Source organism: Rosa chinensis, chromosome 2 (assembly GCF_002994745.2).
Source record: "Rosa chinensis cultivar Old Blush chromosome 2, RchiOBHm-V2, whole genome shotgun sequence".
In the NCBI taxonomy this organism is placed as follows: Eukaryota; Viridiplantae; Streptophyta; class Magnoliopsida; order Rosales; family Rosaceae; genus Rosa; species Rosa chinensis.
Genome location: NC_037089.1, coordinates 87,058,833 through 87,064,832, shown reverse-complemented (window position 1 = coordinate 87,064,832; position 6,000 = coordinate 87,058,833).

Sequence of the window (6,000 nt, the reverse complement as noted above, 5' to 3'; positions counted from 1 at the left end):
AAACCCTCAAATCTCCCTTTCTATGTTAAATACATATTTGAACCTATTTGACTTGTCCTAGCTAGCCAAGTCTTGCAGCCAGCATTTTACTACACTCATCCAGTTGTACCATATCAAATCTTCAGAAGATAAGATGCGACTCTGAGAAAAAGTCACAGGTTTATTAATGTTTAAGCCTATATTTGTGCATGTACTCTGGGCACAACCGTACAAACTGATCGAATAACTGAATCAAATCGAGGACATAAACAATGCAATGTTTTTTTTTTTTTTTTTTTTTTGGCTTATAACGATTTTTCTTTGGCTGATAAATATCAAATACTTGCATCTTTGGAGGACCAACAGTCCAACACTGACATACCACTAATTGTATATTGTGGTTCATTTAAAGTATTAACATTCTAGACTTCATGAGTGCTGTTTCTAACTCAAAGCTGAAGATACAGCAGGATGAGATGAATCCAAAGCCAACGTATCTATCATGAGTAATCATGTAAAGTTAAACACATGATAGCTATCAATAAAATTGCAAATCAACTGCAGCCTTGGTAGGGCAGCGTAAAACTAATGATTGATCCAAATTAAAAGAAGCACTGGAAGAACATTTATAAGAACTTAAAATGAAGTCAAGTGTCGAATGCACACAAATAAATAGCACTTCTATAATACAAAGATCTTACAGCCAGAAACAAAAACCACACACAGCAGCAAGAGGTTATAAATTATATCACACAGGCCAAAGTCTCCATATATGGATAATTAGACGCTTCAGGATAATAATCTGCGTCAACTCGTAAAAGAGAATCATCAACTCCGGCCTTCGGAGTTAACTCAATAGATTTGAAGGTCTTGCTCTCAAGATTATAAGAAATTAGGTTACCAGGAGTATGCAGCAACAGAGACGAACTTTCCTCTTCCTCATTTTCGTCTTGACCAAGAAAGAGAACAACAAATTGTCCATAAGCAAAGAGCGGGAAAGAAGTGCACAAGGGATCAAGATCAACATGGTACTTGACAAACCAGCCAGAGTAGTCTCTTCCCATCTCCAACACTTCAAATTTAGTAAGACAGGGCCGAAAAAGATCAATAAGATGCAAATGGTGCCCATCACCAGACTCCCGAAAGTATCTAGATTTCCTCTTGCAAATGTCCTTCTCGTAAAGGTGAGGAAGACTATGAATAAAATCGTCGCGTTCTTCATCTATGTGAAAGTATGCTACCTCCCCATGCATGCCTAACCAATTAATTGCTCCATTCCAGTATAGCATGCGTTCATGATAGGGGATGCTAAATGACCTCTTAATAAAAGAATCGAGAAGCCTCCAACTTTGAGTCTCAGATGAATATATCACTATGTGAAAAATAGTGCCTCTTTTGGATCCATCAATGGTCCGAAGACAGACCACCTTGTAATGAGGTGATTTGGAAGGGTCAAATGCCAAAGCAATAGAGATGATATAGGGTTCTACTTGTTCACCGGTAGCGGTGGTAACAAGAGTAGCTGGAGGAGGAATAAGTGTGTGGAACTGATTGGTTGTAGGATTGAGAATAAAATATGGGGGTTTACATTTTCAGAACGAAAAAGACGACACAGGAAGAGGCCATTGCAGGACTGGATAATTCTGATGTCATCATCATATTGGTTTTGAGCAAAGTTAAGAGGATTGAATGAGGTTGAACCAGACCGAGATGGGCTTTTGTTACAACAAAGAGGAAGAGGGTCAACGGGAAAGGTCTGGCCAGTTTTGGTATCGTAATCATAATCGAGAGGATTACAAGTAGGTGAAGCAGAGCCAGATGGGTTTTGGTTTTCATGGTTAGTCCTACAAGCTCCACGCATGCGATCAAGATCATCAAGAGGGATGAAACGAAAGGGCTGTTGGGATGTGTCACAGAAGACGGCGGAGATGGGAATGTTTGGGTTTTGAAGGGTATGGCGGTGACAGAATCTGGGGTCGGATATAAGAGAGAGCCAGTGCTTGGAGACACATTTGAATCGGACCAGAGGTCTAGCAGGCACACGCACAAGGATTTGGGTAAGGAGTTCTTCGGTGTTGGCTACGGTTTCTGCTGTGCTACTGGTGCAGCGTTTGGGGTAGAATCTCTGCGCCATCTAAATTCTAAATTCTAATTGAACAAGGCTTTTATAAGGCTACCGAACCGACCTTGATCAACAAGTCCTGATGAACAAAGGAAAACATTAACTCCGAATCAGTGAGGAACTAACCGAATTGATTGTGTGGGCTGCCGGCTGTCCGGTGGCGGATGTCGCAGTGGGCTGAATAATATACGGCTGGGTGAGTTGATCTTCAATCTATTGTCACACTGCCCAGATTTGGCTTGGGCTTGGCTGAGTTTCTGGCGAAGTTTCAAAACTGGATGGGAGTTGAAGGTCGAAGAATGAAGAGATCTGTTATCGCGGTCGGGATGGGAAGTTACATGTAAAGGGAGGGCGGGATGGGAAGAATGAAGAGATCCGAATCGAAACTGACGGTTCGGTGCAGTTCAAAGACTTAACAAGTGTGATTTTTTGCAGAACTGAACCGATGGACAACGCTGCGGTTCGGTTTCAGTTTCAAATTTCATTACAGTTTTTTCATTTTTTTTTTCAAATAATATGTTTTTTTTCTTCGGCCATAATTACTTTTTTCTTCTTCTTTTGAATAAATATCATATCGATATATCATTAATTAACTCAGGACAAAAATGACAATTACATATCATTCCTCTACTAATATGGGGTTTTAGTGGTGGTACCACAACGATATATAGATTAGGTTCAATAATTTGACTAGAGTTGGGACTTTAGACCCGAGAAACCAAAAAATCGCTCCAGACCGAACTGAAACAGGCAGTTCGGTGCGATTCCAAGCTGTGAGGATGCCCCGTTTCTCAAGAACCAAACCGAGAGTATATATTGCGGTTTGATTTCGGTTCCACTAGTTCAACACCTCCCTGATCCGAGGAACCGCACACCCCTGCCCTAGTATGTAGACTCGACCTTAAACAAGATATCAGGCTTTCATTTTTTCGATCTAAACCCTAAAGCCCTATTTCACTTCTCTAGTTCTTCCCAAATTCTCGAAAAACCCTAAAGCCCTACCCTAAATCCTAAGTCCCTTCAACAAATTCAACATCAAGTTATCGCTTCCGCTATTCCAATCTTCAATTGTTTGATTCAACTCCTTTAGAACTCGATTCTAGTTCTAATTTTTTTTTCATTCAAAATTTCAAACAATCAAACATTCAACCCTGATTCATCTATTGATTAACTCATCTATTCATCAATGACCTCCGATTCAAGTCCAAAATCTTGTTGGTCATGAATTGGTGGCCGCAAGTGCTGCTCTGAGAGTATAAGAAGTTGAAGATGAAATCACTGGTCCAAGTGCATCAGAAGAAGAAGAAAAAATGCTCCGACTTCTAGAGTTTCAAAGAGGAAGAAGGAGAAAGAAGGAGAAAAAAGTTGTAGCAGTAGTACGTTCACAAGTTTGGGAGCACTTCACCAAGTTTGATCAACCGCTAATCGAGGTGGTTGATGGAGTGGATAGGTTGTTGGGAGCACAAAATGAGCTCAATATAATTATTGCCCTACCCATCTAGCATGTGATTCTAGAGATAATGACAGTAGCTCACTTAATAAACACATTGAGCTCATTTGTAAGGGTTATCCAGGTATAATTGATTTAGAGGAGAGACAACAAGTTTTAAGTACTTATGTGGTGGATAGGAAGCCTAGTCTAACTAGTAGAACTTGGACTCAGAAGGCTTGTATAGATGTTGTTACTAGAATGATAATGATAGATGAGCTTCCTTTTAGTGCCATTGAAAGGCCTAAATTTAGGCTCTTTTGTGATGTGGTTGTTCCTAGGTTTGAGGTGCCATGTAGGAAGGTTACTGTGAAGAATTTTTTGAGGATGTTTGAAGCAAAAAAGAGTAAGTTGAAGGGTGAATTACAGTCTCATTGTATCTGTTGTTAAACATATACAATGGACTAGTTGTCAAAACATCAGCTACGTACATGATCGTCACAACCCATATTATAGACTATGGTCAGAAAATGCACAAAAGAGTGTTAAAGTTTTGTGTAATCCCAGACCATCATGGCACCACTAAGGTAAAATCTTAGAGAATGTCTTGATTGAGTAGACCATTGATGAGTTCTGACAATTAGTGTAAACAATGCAGCTGCAAATAAGAATATTATTGAGAATGTTAGGAAGAAAATGTTAAGTTGGGATAGGAAGTCAATTTGTGGAGGCAAGTTTATGCATGTGAGATGGTAAGCTGAAAAGTTTAGAGGGCTGAATGGTCTGGTTTGCATATAAGGGATAGGTCAGTAGCTTCAATTAGGAATGCTATTAGGTATGTGAGGAGTTCTCAACCTAGAACATATGCATTTAAGCATTGTGTGGAAAACGAGATCGGGCCTCGGTGAATGAATCGACACCTCAAGCATCGGAACCACCCCTGTACGATTTGGGATAAGCTAAAGTGACATTTTTTTTTATCATTTTCCTTTATTTTTAAAGCGTTTTCTTTTTTTTCTCAACATGTTTTGTAATATGTGATAAATAAATAAATAAAAACCATTGTGTAAACAAAAAAAATTTAGAAGAAAATACAAAAAAAAACTTTTTTTTTTTTTTGAATCACACTATTCATTAATGCTCTGAAACGGCTAAGTGGGAATTTGGACACGTGTCGCGTTTGGGCTATAAAAAAAAGAGTAACGGTCCTTCCCCCCTCCCCCCAAATTCAAGAAATTGAAGAAATTGAAATCTCTCTGTGTCAAAACCCAAAACCCTTCTCACCTGAATCCAGTGCCCTGCACCCAGAAATCACCGACCCACCTGGTTTCCCAGAAATCACCGACCCACCTGGTTTCACCGTCTCCGGCGACCAACATTCATTTCAGCACCATCTCTGGCGACCATGAAACGCCGAGGAGAATCCTCTTCACCGGCCTCCGATTGTTCCAAGACGAATCTCCCACCACTCGTCTCTCTCCCCAAGGTTTGAAAAACCCAACTCGCTTTTATATACATTCCATATTTTCTTGATTCTTTTGTATTGGTTTTGGCTACTTGGGTCCATCTGGGTTTTCTCTATAATGGCTTTTTGATGTTGATTAGTGGTTTTTGGCTATTTCTAAATTGTGGGTATGCTGCAAAATGTGTGTATCTTTAGGCTACTGGGGTCTATCTGGGTTTTGTCTATAATGGGTTTTAGATGTCGATCTGGGTTTTCTCTATAATGGGTTTTAGATGTTGATTAGTGGTTTTTGGCTATTTCTAAGTTGTGGGTATGCTGCAAATCTTTAGGTTTGCTGCTAAAGAAACCAACTTGGTTTTGGTTCTTGCTATATCTGTTGTTGGGATATTTACATTTACCTTTGCATCTCTGGGGTGATTTCAGGCCAAGCTCACGGCAGCAAAAGAAAAGTTTGGGAGGGAAATTCGTGTTTTCGAAACGGCACAGCAAACTAATTCATTCATACCACGGTACATAAGCAAAAATGTAGTACACAATCCTCTTCCCAAGACACAAAGTGATCAAGCTGGATTGCATTAGCTAGGCGTGGCCAAGCTAAATAAATAATACTCATAACTGCTCAAAATTTGACGTATTATAGGATCAATCAGTATTGGTGAATTAAGATTTCACACATATCCACCTCAGAATGCATAAACAAACACAAAAAGAAAGATCATATACATGATGACATGCCCAAACAAATACATAATGAAGAAAAGGAAACAGTAGAGAGCCCTTTGGAAACTAGTCCCATGGTGACAGATTTTTTCCCTGATACATGGCGACGAGTATTCCACTCCATAAACAACCTTATTTATTTCTTTGTCCACAGCTTACTTGCTGCTCAAGCTTTCTTCATCATCTTCATCAGAAACGGCTCCGTGTTTCTTTTCTTTTCTTTTAAAAACTATAACTACCCCCTTCCAGGCTTTTTGCTTGGAAGGATGATGATCAACGCCTTAA